At 34.8% G+C, this 14,334-nt stretch overlaps 1 protein-coding gene across 4 annotated transcripts in view; it reads right to left on the reverse strand.

Moving 5' to 3' along the window:
• Nucleotides 1-11,379, reverse strand: part of LOC108693568 (calcium-transporting ATPase sarcoplasmic/endoplasmic reticulum type) — a 56,967-nt gene extending 45,588 nt beyond the window's left edge. Inside the window, exon 1 of one of the 4 annotated variants that reach the window (XM_018202579.1) lies at nt 11,085-11,379. The gene's annotated coding sequence lies outside the window, so the exon portion shown is untranslated. The other 3 variants (XM_018202582.1, XM_018202580.1, XM_018202581.1) reach the window with 3 other exon arrangements.
• Between the last annotated feature and the right edge of the window lie 2,955 nt (nt 11,380-14,334).

A 14,334-nucleotide genomic window follows, 5' to 3' on the forward strand; every position in this document is an offset into this window, starting at 1 on the left:
AAATTTCTGAATATTCCGCGATATTTTTTTCTAGAATATACTTGCAGTCACATTACATTAAGTTGAAAGGAAATTTTCTGAAGGAAAAAGAAGCTTATAGAAGCCAATCTATGACGTGTCCTAACAAAAAACTTACTAAAAATGTGACACTTTATGATTGGAGAATCCGCTGGGAACTCGCCACGTAAATTCATCCAAGAGTACCACGTAAGTTACAAATTATAGAAACGAACGCGGAAAAAGCGAGAGCGAGAGAGAAAAAAAGAGAGAAAGAGAAAAGAGAAGTAAAATGAACTTCAACTACCGAAGGTGTCGTCGAGACGCAGCGCACTGTCCCACGGTGTTCCACCTTGCGAAATTACGAAACGCGATGGTAGGTCCGCGTGACGGGCCGACGGCGACGACGGCGACGAAGACGACGGAGGAAACGCGGCGCGCACTCCACCGCGATTTCGACTCACTGCTCGGAGCGCGACGTGTCCGCGCGACATGCACTCGCACTCGAACTATACGGTATATCCTCGCTGAGGTTCGTGACTCGCGTTGACGTGCGACGGGCACGATTTGCCCGTTGATGACGACGTGTCAACGGAAAGCGAGAGAGAGAGAGAGAGAGAGAGAGAGAGAGAGAGAGAGAGAGAGAAAGAGAGAAACCAGGCGGCGGGAGGGGATAGAGAGAGAAAGAGAAGAACGATGAAGGGAGAGACGAGGATAGAAAAAATGGGAGAGAAAAAAAATTCTGTTACGGCCGCCGAATATTTAGGTTAGCCGCGCAACAACGACGGCGGCGGTGGCGACGCTTATCCACAACGAAACTTTGCGACGAACTTCACGTTCCACTCGGAGTAAAACGCGCGACTCGTGTCACTGTCTCGCGCGCGCGCAAGCAACCAAGGGAGGAAAAGGAGGAAAAATGTGTGACGAGACGAGATATTAAAGGAACGTGCCGTTGCTGCTACTGACTGCTACTACGGCTGGCTACTTGCTGCTGCTGCCGTTTCTACTTGCGAATCGCTGCACGCGCGAGTTATCACGAGGCGTGGATGCACGGGACGCACGTCATTTTCCCCGGACAATGTGACGAACAACTTGCCAACCTGACCTCCGCTTCCGCGAGACTGACACTGCGAATCAGGCGAATCATCGCGCGAGCGTCAGTGCCGCCTAGCGGCGCGCTCCGTCAGCGACAGGCGCGCCGTCGTGCGCCGCGACGGATTGCGTTTCCCGCGCGAGTCTACGGCGGTCGATCGTTGACGATCAAATGGTCGTCGAGATGAACTCGCGATCATTTCCGGAACGTCCGGCATCGTGATGAATACGCTCGCGAGCGCGACATCTCGACAAACGGCGTCACGACGCCCATCTGTGACGACTAACGGCGACACGCGTCGCGGCGCGTCTCGCGAAAAGCGAGCATGTGGAGCGACGCCATTGGCTGAGCGACGCGTGACGCGTGCGTGGCTATTTTCAGGCTTCTGCTAGGCTATTTCCTTGGCGCGTATTTTAAGACGTCCGTCCGGTGACGGGACCGTCCGCGGTGTGTTTCCCATTACGTAACTACGATGTCGACGAGCGATGGGCCGCCGACTGTACGATTGTTGACCGACGACAATCTTGCCCTAATGAATTGTTAAGGACGTATCAAGGGGTCGAATATAAACCTTCAAACAAGGTGAAAATTGTAAAAGTGAGCAAATTTAGAATATTCGTAATTTCATTGATCAATGTCTGGTGAATTTGCTCATTTTTGTCATTTTTGTCTCATTTTAAAATACACAATCGATCGCCTGACGTATTGAATTTGAAAAAATGACTACCCTGATGGAAAAATTTGTCCAAATTTGTCCGAAATTATCCTAAATATTTCCGAAAATTGTTAAAATATACAAATTCGGATAGTTATAGATAAAATAAGATACTGTCCGTCAAATTTCATTAATGTCTGAATTTGTTAGAATTTGTCATTTTTTATATCTTTCAGACAAATTTTTACTCTTCAGACAAATTTTTTCCATCAGAATAGGTATTCATAATCAATTTTTATATTTAAAATTGTCTTAATTACAGTCTTAAGATGTCATAAGAGTCATACTAATATCTTAAGAGACTACTCAAGTATGTTTCAAAACAAGAATAGACTATGAATAACATAACATCTTAAAATTGAAAATTTGCACTTTCTACATAAAAAAATGTCATATGAAACAATTTAATAAAGTTATATTTAAGAGAATAATATATTTAAGGGTTATATGAAATAGTTCAATGAGATCAATACTTATATTTAATAATATCATTTTATAGTTTAAATAATGTTTTCTTATTTTATCTTAATTTTTTTGAAAAACATCTTCTTTTGAAATAATTTTTTATCATAGTTCTAAATTACGAGCAAAACTTTTTGTATTACTTTCTAATACAATATATAGGAAAATTGATTCTATTCTGTTAAATAAATGTGTGCAATACATTCTTAACTTCGCTAAAATGCCGTTTCGCGAAGCACGATCCTTCGTAAAAATCGTTGCTTTCCCTTATAGAAATTTAGTATTGGAAAGCAGTAATTAATTATTGAGTATTATTAAAAGCATTAAACGACAATGCTTTTAATACTCGAAATAATTAAAATTCAGCATTAAATTTGTCAGTATTAAATTGGATTTCTGTAAGAGTCACGATAAAAGATTTATTCGCGTAATTTGAAATCCTCAAAAATTTTTGCACTTAAAATAAGATAAATATGTATTCGACATTGAAAAGGGAGAAAATGAAGAATCTGAGTGCAAAAAGTGCAAACAACGCGAATGGACCTGAAGTTTCTGAAAATTCATTTTTTCATTAGTTTCTTTTTTTTTTCTTTTTTTTTTTTAATCTATTTCGAATTTCTTACGTATAGTGTGATCCAGCTGGTTTTTTACTTCATAATGAGAGGAATGGTTTGAATATCTCATTTCATCGAGAAACGAAATGTTAATACAATCCCAAGCGAACGCATTATTAATACCAACGTGACACACGATGAAGTTATTATTTATATCTGCGTGGCATAAACAAGTCCGGAGGCAAGCAACGTTCGCTGGAATGATGAATTGCGTCAGAAGTACAAGATGATAATACAAGGTCTACAATAGCAGTCATAAATTTTCAATCGTAAGAAATCGACCAGTCACAGTCGATTGTTTCGCCTCTCATTTGATTGTGATTGGTCAATTTCTTACGACTTAAGACTTACAACTCCTATTACAGCTCCTGCGTAACAAGAAAAGAAATGTATGAATGAGCCCTTCGAATTTATTATATTCCCTTCAATTGAATTTTTATGGTTGCCACAAAATTGGAAATTAGAGAAATATCAATGAAATTGTAAATAGTCAGAGAAATTAGAAAAAGATCAGGAAATTTTGAAAAATTTTCTGCAAAATTAATGGAAATTGTTTTGCTTTAAAGAAGTTTAATATGAATAGACTCTTGTCAGTTTTAAAATACTACCAACTTAAAAATTAAATGCAAGCAACGTCAACAATATAATTAATAGTAATCAGCAATAAATTAATAATGATTTACATGATTATGTTAAGTTGCTCTTTCGACAGAATATTTGACAGTTTTCAAATTAGAAACACAAAAAATATCAAAGTATTGTTAAAATCATCAAGGAAAATCATGAAATTTTATCTAAAAATTAAGCAAAAGTTATTAAGAATTTTAGGATAAAAAATTTGTGATAATCCTTTCAAATTTCTTTTCTTGCTTAAACACGCAACGCAATTCTAAAATCTGAGTCAAGTTCAAAAGTGTCGATTAAAATAGTCAGATCTTGTCGAAAATCGAGAATACGATCATAAATAATTTTTCGAATTAATTGCAAACTTAAGCACACATGATCTTTGACTCTATTTTGTTTTCCCATAATCTCCGATAGTTCTCCATTAATTTTCCATGGAAATTTGCAAAGGACGATTTTATTGAAATATCAAAAATTAGAAAATAATTTTCTTGAATAATCATAATAATTATGTAGCTCAAACTATTTTTCATCAGAATGTACGTCGAAACTTTTTGCAACATTTCTTCTCATGTTTGAAATTTCTACTTAATTATTTTGATGGTCCAGCAAAATTATTTTCTGATCGATATCCAATTAAATTTTTACACATTTCAACAAATTGTTCTTTCTATACGGGATAACATATTTAAAGGTAACGCTCGTTAAAATTGTTAACAAGCGCTTCAGAATCCGTACATAAAGAGGATTATCCATACAGAGGAAATGATATTTTAACTGAACTATCTAAAAATTTAAATAACTACAGATCTGAAAATAATTTTATTAGACTATCAAAATAATTATGTAAAAATTTAAAGCATGAGGAGCAATATTGCAAAAAATTTTGACATTCTAACAATCAATTTTAGCGCGTCCTAAATAATTATTTTCATAATCCAACAAACTTATTTTCAAATCTGTATCTTTCTAAATTTTTAGCAAAACTGTTCTTTTCGCGTCTCACTATCTTTCTACAATTAGAAATTCATCAATTAAAATAAAATGAACTTCCCCTTCCTCGGTGAGCTTTTATTTTCAAGGTTGTTTTCACTACATTCCGCGAAATTCCTTTTCATTTTATGAATATTTATGCCTGCCGCGAAACATATTTATATTTATATTTAACACACGTTAGAGAACGGCTAAATGCACCCGCCTGTAATTCTCGCGACTGATTCTATCCGACTCTTCATCGCTCCATAATTATTGAACGTTAACTTCCCTTATTAACTCGCAAATTCGAGACGGCACGGTCGGAACGAAGAGCGTCCAAAGATCTCGCTGGCGTGATTCCAAGAGATGTCTGAAATGCGTCTAAAAGCTACCGGATATTTTAAACATTGTTTAGGTGTATTTTATATTATCCCTTGGATTTTTGTCTTTGAACTCTGGACACAAAAACTCTCAGGGATGTTCGCTCGTTATATAGAAGAATTTACAACCTAAATTTATAATGTATGTCTATCGAATTTTGATATGCGATAAATCTTTCTGACAATTTTTCTGATAGTTTTCTTTTTAGTCCCTTTTACCAAAGCTTGAAGCTTAAAACATCGCAGTATACCTATTTTTCATAATCTATAATTTTGCATTAAGTTTATGCCACCAAGATAACAATGACACGCATGTTAAAATTGTTAACGAGCAGCCAATTGTTCTCACGCTATCTTCCTACACGGAAAAACAGCTTTCCTGAAGTATCTAAAAATTTAGCTAGATATAGAGCTGAAAACAATTTTGTTTAAACCACAAAAATAATTATATAGGATGTTCAAATCGATTGCCAGATTATCAAAACTTTTTGCAGCATTGCTCATTACGCTTGAGGTGCCTACAAAATTATTTTCAGATCTGTAACTAGTTAAATTTTTAGATATTTAGCAAAACCGTTTTTTCTGTGTACGATTGAATATATTTCTGCCAATTGAAATTAACAATAAAAATTAACAATAAAAAAAATATTTAATTACGCGTGTCAAATTTACATGATTCCCATGTCTCTTAAATATCGAAGCTGTTTGTTATGTCAATGTAAAATATAGGCCACGTATATATTGTTCCCATAAGATTCTGCGTAGCTATTTATTATATATTGATCACTTGCATCTTCTCGCAAAGTCACGATACACTCAAGAACAAAGAGCCCGCCAAAGTGTGAATGATTAATTAAACACGTTGTATCTGATTCTCACGATACGCCTCGTAATCATCGCATGTCAACTTCTCATACTGAAAGCTGGAAAACACTGTCAGAGCAAAACAATTCCGCTAAAATGCTGAAGCGGTTAATTAACGTCACATACGGATTTCCCACAGGATTCTCATTCACATTCTAAGATAGCACAAATCCGAAGCAATGTAATCGAGACGAGAAACTCACCCTCAACCGTTGGAAACCCTGTAAATTTTTTTGCTTTTTGCCACAGATAGAATTAATTTTTTAGGGTCTTTTAATTAAAGACGCAAGTGTTTTTAACTCTTTATTAATATGATTGGGTTTCATTCATGTCTCGCACATTTGTTTCTTTTAAGTACAAAAGTAAGTATCTAAATGTCTCTACGATTTCCTTTCTTTTTAAATACATCACTTTAAATTCTTCTAAAGATGTTAAAATATATGCATGAATTAATAATAATTTTTGTTTATATATACAATAGATTAAAATAATTCAGGACACAAACAATGTATGTAATAAAGGATTCGAAAATCATTAAGTGCACTAAAAGTTAATTAAATCATCTTGTCCACTCGCGAAATCTAAGAATTAATATTGCTGAAGAAGATTCCAAAGAAAATCTAAACGTTCAATGATTTCTCAAGACTTTAAATAAAGAAAATCAGCACAAATAAAAGTACAAATTTACTTGTTAAAATTTATTGTGCACTTTCTCTCGCGCTGACTCTCATTAACCCAGATTAATGTTGTTTTTATTATTTTAATTAAATTACTCTTCAATGTAATTAAGTACAGATTTGAGACTTTAAGCATTCACTAAATTCCTTTAAACCGCATCTATGTTGTGACAGAACGTGAACAGCAAAAATCTAATGATCTCCGATTTTTCACAAATTTAAGTTACATGGAAACAATATTTTGCTAAAGTACCTAAAAATTTAGCTAGATACAAATCTGAAAATTATTTTGATGGTCCAACAAAATTATTTTCAGATCTGTACCTAACTCTGTACTTCAGCAAAATTGTTCTTTTTGTGCGTGTATTTTCGAACAATTACAGTGCGATCAATTTGACAAGTTCACTCGATTATTCACTAATCACTGTTACATCAACTACATCATGAATGTTTGTCGTTTGGTGACACAAATTGACAAATATCGTTCTGTCTTTGAAAGACAAAGAAAGATAGAATTACGTTTGTGTCACTAAATGAAAAGCACTCAATGTTATTAGAGAGTGTTACAACAAACTGAATAAAGGAAGCTTCGCTTTTTTTTATTTTACAAATTGAAAGCCCGAATATCGCGGTTGAGAATTGAGAAATCGCGGATAACAAAACTAACCCTCTCGTCGCTGATTGTCCCCTTCTCGACAAGTCGCAATCCACGTCAGATCGGCTTCGGAGAGCCGAAGGGCAGACACCCGCCGCGCGATATGACACGGACTCGGCGACCGGTCGCGGTATTGCGGCACCACGACACTCTGCTGCGAACTGTTCTCTGCCGAGGACACTGTCCGGACGATCAGCTCGCTCGAGCGCCCGGGACGCGACTAGCCGGCCAAATCGCACGCGCTCGAGCGAACGTTTTTAGCACGTCTTCGACGACGGCTTCCTAATTATTTTGGCAGAGATCAGCTCGAAGAGCTGCCGCTCTCCCGATCTTCGGCATCGCTTCCTCCCCTTTCACCACCGCGCGTCCCGCCAAGGACTACGACGTTCTTGGGGTGGTTTTTCAATTCTCGCCCCATATATAAGAATGGATTATTAAGGGGTTGATAATGTTTTGAAAACGTTTTTTTACACGTAAAATATCTTAATTACAACATGTACAAGTTTCAGTTTTACATATTTGTCATAAATCAAATTTTTTCTCAAAAAAAACTTATCTTCTTTTGAATTTATTTTATAAACTAAGTATTCAACAGTTTCCGAATCAACTATTTAACAGTTGCTTTTACTTTCTTTGCCGAGGTTGTATGAGACCGAGTATGATTATACGATTATTCTTTTATTTAATTGTATAAGTCAGAGGATGCACGAATTTTCTCGAATATATTCACGGTTGCTTTAAGCTTTAATGAAAAATGTTGAGGAAAAATGAATAATCTGAATTACAAAAATTATTGAAATAATGAGTTATTCAGACCGACAAAAAATGTAAAGATATTCATGAATCCAGTTCTAAAATTTAAATTTGCATAATATAGTAGCATAAAATTAATTCTCCGTGAAGAAACGTGAAATAAATATATGTGTAATATTTATATAAATATAATTAAAATCTTTTCAAGCCTGAAGAACACTTTCAACACCAGAATAATAACGATAAAAGATTATCTGAAATTTCAATCAAATAAATTACAAACCTCTTTACATAACAAGGACCAGTTTCTCTGTTGAGATATAAGTATTCATTTGATCCATTTTAAGCACGGAAAGCGCGAAAAGCGCAGCTGGGAGAAGCAGATCTGTGGTCACGATTTGAGTGAGTGGACTGGTGGAATCTATTTGAAGACGAGAGATGCAACATGTTGGACGGGCCATAAGGATAAGAAACGTACTTGTTGGCAAACAAGTAGAGGTCGTCGTTATATGTGACGAATGCCTCACATAGATACGCGAGATGAGGTAATCCGCTTTGTTGGATTATTCACTCTCGAAGGAAACCGATATCCTCTTTCGTTTATGTAAAAAATTGCATGCGATTGTCTCAGCCATAATTAAATAATTTGCTTTGTAAACGATCGGTCTTGTTCAATCAGCATTCGTTTTTAAAACAAAACAAATCCTTCGGGAATATATTAAAATTCAGCAGACAAAAGTCGATTATTATACTTTTAAAGAATTGATCTTTTATTATCAGGCTCAGTTAATAAAATTAATGTCCGTAAAATTAATTAAAAACTCCTTTAATGCATTGCATTTTTTAATTTATCTCAAAATTAACTAAATAAATAAATTTGTGGTTTCTCAAATGAAAAGACTGATTTATGATGAATTGCTTATGAAGAAGCTAACTGCAATATTGACTTGACTCAATCATCGCTCGACAAATCATTTCTTGTAATGTTAATGGCAATGTCGACATATATCTATGTTATGCTATTGTGACGTGGTTATAATGGACCATATGGCAATGCGGTCGCATAAACGCATTTCGATACCCGATTATTACCCGGACGCTGCACGCATTAACGCATTCCCTACGACACGATATGAAATCATCCATTACGTATTTCAAACGCGGACCTATCGCCAAAGATAACAGAATTTGAAATTTTTATAAATAGCGTCGCGCGTAACAAGCGACCAAAAATTACTCGGAAAACTCTCAAATGCGAGAGAAAAAAACAGATATTTGTCTATGTGTTGCATTAAAGTTTTAGCATTAAGCATTAATTGCTAGGCTTAAAACATTACAATTGCCCATTTACTAATACATTTGATAAGCTTAACGTGTCGTAAGCTGAACGCACGTGTACTTGTTGTGGACACGTGTTATCTCTTATTAAATGCCGATTTAATTTTTTTATTTGAGTATCTCTTCCTCAGCGCGCAATTTAATTATAGTTCAGGATTGCACAAATTACCGCGACGTCGCGGGTCGAGATAATTTCCACAGCTCGCGAAAATTGTTTTACTTGAGCGCGCGGATGTGGTGGTGACCTACAAAAACTAAAACGAATTCTTGGCTCTAGTTATTATAGGTCGCGTAATACGCGCTGCTACGTACCTATTCGTCGAAAAGCCACGGATTTTATGCGTGATCGAGAATATTAAGCGGTTTTACGACATTTTTATAGAGTTTCACACCGAGTCGCTTTATGAATATGCGAACTTTTAGCGCGAGCATTAAAATATTTTATTTACTGCGGGACGACACGCTTTTAATCTGCGGACTTCGCTTTGCAAGCACTTATTATGCAACTGCTTACTTATATTGCCACGCAGTGAACAACACATATGTAACAGAATCGGCTCGTGCCACTCGTTTCATGTAATTTTTATTACGCAATACCCGTGGAAACCGATAAGAATTTTTTTGTTTATCTAATTATAAGATAACATCAATTTTAATAATATCTTGTAAATAATCTTTTTTTGATAATGTTTCTTTAAATAACGTATATTTTCTAATTCAGCTTCTCTCCATTATTTCCAAATGCACCGTACAGTTTTAGGCTATAAAACACCCTTACAAATTGATGTAAACGTTTTTTGATTAATGAAAAATAAAATAAAAACAGTTGTATGGAAAAAAAAAATTTATTTTTATAATTTGAATATTTATATTTTATATTTATTTTTATAAATTTCATTCCTTGTTAATTCTTCTTTGGCATTTATTTCCGTTTTTTTCAAAATAACGCAATAAAAAATAAAGTAAGGATATTTTATATTTATGGTCAAGGTACAATATTTATGAAAAATTCACTAAAATTTTCTATAAAATATTTTGTGATGCAACTTCGAGCGACAATTTTTATATGAAGATAAAAAGAGAAATGTATCTGCGTTCAATATAAAAATTTGCAATGCCTTTAATTTCGATAAGTCACATATTTTCACACGCACATGTTGATTTAAAACATCTTGCTTTGAAAACCAATACTCTAGACTTCTGCATTTGCTTCATTTAATATTATTCAAGTCAATTAAGAGAAATTGTGTCTCCATTTCGCAATTTCGTAAAAAAAAGTATGTAAAACACACAAACAGCAAATATAAAAATAAACGCGATTTCAATAAAATCATTTTTTCCTTTATAAATTAATTTTTTTTATGGTGAAATTTTATATATTTTTTTCTAGAAGTATAAAATAACAAGAATTATTCTGTTTTCAAAAGTTGCTGTACTCTGTTCGTAAAAAAAACACGCAGTTTCTAAATCTTTGAATATTACGTGATTACAAAAGAAAACATTCTATCCACAATTAATATACAATTCTATATCAATAGAGAATCACTACAAGGAGTAACGCTCTAAAGACACCTCTCGTCTGGCTAGCTATTTAAAAGTAGTCGAGCCACCGCCAGTAAATGAAGAGCAATCACTACTACGTTTACAAATTTCTGAATCTCGCGATGTCGATGCACGAAATTTTGCAATTTTCACCATAAAACTGCATTCTCCAATGCAGCCCTTCGCTGGCAAATCGGGAAAGTTATTCACGTTAATCAGAATCGATCACGATAATAATACGATATTCCACGGCTAATCCTTCTTGGCTTCTCACTACACTTACGTTCCATCCTCCCGCGGTTTTCATTCCGGAAACGGAAGATTTGTCACTGCGCGTGGTCACACGAAGAACACTATGCAACTGCACACCATGGTTGCGCGGCGAGAGGACTTACCAGTGCTTCTATCTTCAATTCTTCAACTTTTACACTTGGAAGCGCTGCGGGGGGGGGGGGTGGACCACCCCCGTTTATAAACCTTTCACACTGTTCTCTCTCTCTCTTTCTTCTTCTCCCTTTCTTTTTCTCTTTCGATCCACTACTCCTCGGTGCGCATCGTCGTTCGTCGACGCGCCGCTTTCGACTGGGCCCTCTATGACGTGCAGGAGAGTCGTTTGCGCGACGGCAAAAGGGAAGTGAAACAAACAAACATTCAAAAGGGGGTAACGCCTGCGCTGCTGAATAAAACGAAGCACCGAACGACCGCGAAATTCACTTAAATAGTCCGTAGCCGTCGCTACCTGGTGGCGAGACAACGAAAATCTAACTCTGGCCGGAAGCCAGTGGCCCCGGCTGTCGTGGATGTCGTCGTCGCTTTTTTGCGTTTAACCTTCGAATTTGAAGAGCTGAGAGTGAAAGAGGGATGCAGGGAAAAGAGGAGAGAAGGAGAGACAGTGCTATCCGATTTAAACATCATCGATCTAAAAGTATAGCTGCCATATTTTGAGCCATCAAGTATGGTGTGCTGATCTTTGGTTCACCATAAAAGGAATAAGTAGAAAAAAAAACAATATAATATCTCGAAATAGTTTCTACTCCGGCCGTTTACATACAGGTAGGAGCTATAATAAAGAAGGAGGAAATTATACTTTTTTTTATATTTTCTTAAGATAAGGGTGAAACGTTTTATTTTTCTTTTAAAGTAACAAGATATCTGTAAAATAAATGACTGAGTAGATAAATAGACACGATGATATATCATAATTGCTTTCACAGAAGAAATCTTTTTCTTGATTTGTAGACAGCTTTTCTAATTTTTTATTTATACGCGGAAGATAGTATTATGTGAACACACACACACACACACACACACACACACACACACACACACACACACACACACACACACACACACACACACACACACACTCCAAATAAACTCAGCCATTTTTCATCGTTTGTGCTTCTGCCTTAGGACGATTTCTCTAATGTATTATTTTTAGCGAGTTTGAGATATTACTACTTCCTACATTCTTTCCTGAAAGAACAAATAAAATCGAGAAGTTTCTTCAATGTCAACGATATTATGTATTATGTAATAATCTTTAAAAAATGTGTTGTCATTAAAAAAACATTTTACATCGACATATAGAAGTTTAAAGTTTCTCGATACGTTTATCTCATTCCATTTATCTAGAATCTTAAAAGTAAAATAAAAAATGTACTAAAATAAAAATTGCCGAATCGATTGAGTGTCTTTTAGAAAACCAAACCGCGTTTAGATCAGCTATAAATACACATACGTAACTCCGCTTCGACTGCGCTCTCAAGTATTATTCTTATTAGAATTATACAAGGCTCACGTTTTCTTCAAGAACGAAAATAGCCGATTGGCGGATATCCAAATGCGATATCAAGCACATCTTCGAGGACAATCCATCGCGAGCATTTTGTTGGGAAATTTGTTTTTTGGTCATCCCATTTTCATCTTTCGCATTAATGTGATCAATATTGTTCATCATGAGCATCGATCTTTTCTCATCATCGTCCTGCACTCTCTGTGCAAGTATTTTATATCTTTCGATGTTAGTATCTTCTTGTCTATCTCTTCTATAATATCGATCGATTTTTACATTTGCAGACGTAAATACACGTAACAGAGATATAATACAATCAAATTTTTTAATATATTAGGGTACATTTTTATTGAAGATTATTTATTGTTAAGTTTATACGTAACATAAAATTCTTCTATAAAGTTTCGTTGTTATTTGTTATACGAATAACCTATTTTTAATCGTTTAAATAAATTAATTTAAAAGGAATTAATTTAATTAATTTAATAAAAGGACCGTTGATTCTTATAAAAACGTAATGGTCAATTTATTACAGAAAGACAGTAACTAATTACGTATTCGGAGTACTAAAAGTATTAAACAACAATGCTTTTAAGACTTAAAATAAGTAATTAATCACTGTCTTTCAGTATTAAATTAGCCACTATTAAAGTCACTGTTAGATTTCTCTAAGGATGAGAATGAGGGATTACATATTAAAAAGTGTATTTCCATGGGAGTGAAAAAATTTATGGCTGGAGTTATAATGCATTCATAATTTTATTTTATTATTTTTTGGAAAGACGCACCTCTTTGATCAAATCGAATGAACGAATTATCATATCTCCCGGCAATGGCATGCTACGTTCCAAATGTAAGCACTTGAGAGACGCGAATGAGAATACGGGAGAAAGAGACGGGTCAACGTCCCGTTTCTCGAATCTCAAATACATTTAATGTACACACGAGTGCTCGTCCGCGTTCTCGCGTTTTGCGCTTGTGAGATATCCCTCATATCGCGTGTGCCTCGTCGAATTTGCCAAGTCCTCCGGTTATCTCGCGTACGCCACGTCAGTATCGTTGCGAGCTTGCTGCATAAGGCTGTGATGTAACATGACGAGACAATAATGGCACCATACGTGATATTAGTACCAAAGTACTGTCCCAGTTTCGCTTCTTAATGACAACGTCAGGATCATGTCGCACAAAATTGCTTGGTTTAATTTATCTTGATTTTATTTAAAGTTGCAAAAAAATTAAATTGTAAGATATATAACGGAATTTTTTATAACACAAAGGTATACCAATTGATATTAAATATTTATCTTATTCTATCAATTATGATTTTTATAATGTTTAAAAAATAATGTCTAATATAATTATAACATATAACTCTGGCAAAAATAAAAATCGCAGCATAAATTGAATGTACTATATAAGGGAGAATAAAAGAAGTGTAAACGAAACTTCTAGCGAAAGTTGGCAACGAAATATAAAATATACGAATATAAAAGAAGCGTAAACGCCTTTTTGTTGTCTCAATTTCGCCTCCTAGAAGCTTCGTTTATATTTCTGTTATTCTTTTTTTACATTCGACTTACGCTCTAATTTTTATTTTCGCCAAAGAAGAAATAGTAAAAATAAAATTAATAAGATTAAAAAAATTACATCTTGAAGGATAATTACATTGAAAAATAAAAATCATTTAAAATCATTTAAAAACTATTTTATTTTGTTATCTTTTTATGTTCTATATTTTATTTTTATTACTTATTTTATATTTCAGTTTATGCTAGAATCTTCTGGATTTACAAATCTTTTGGATTTAAGAATCTTTAAGAATCTTTACATATGGATGTGCGTGAAAGTAC

This window comes from Atta colombica, unplaced genomic scaffold (genome assembly GCF_001594045.1).
Source record: "Atta colombica isolate Treedump-2 unplaced genomic scaffold, Acol1.0 scaffold92, whole genome shotgun sequence".
Classification (NCBI taxonomy): domain Eukaryota; kingdom Metazoa; phylum Arthropoda; class Insecta; order Hymenoptera; family Formicidae; genus Atta; species Atta colombica.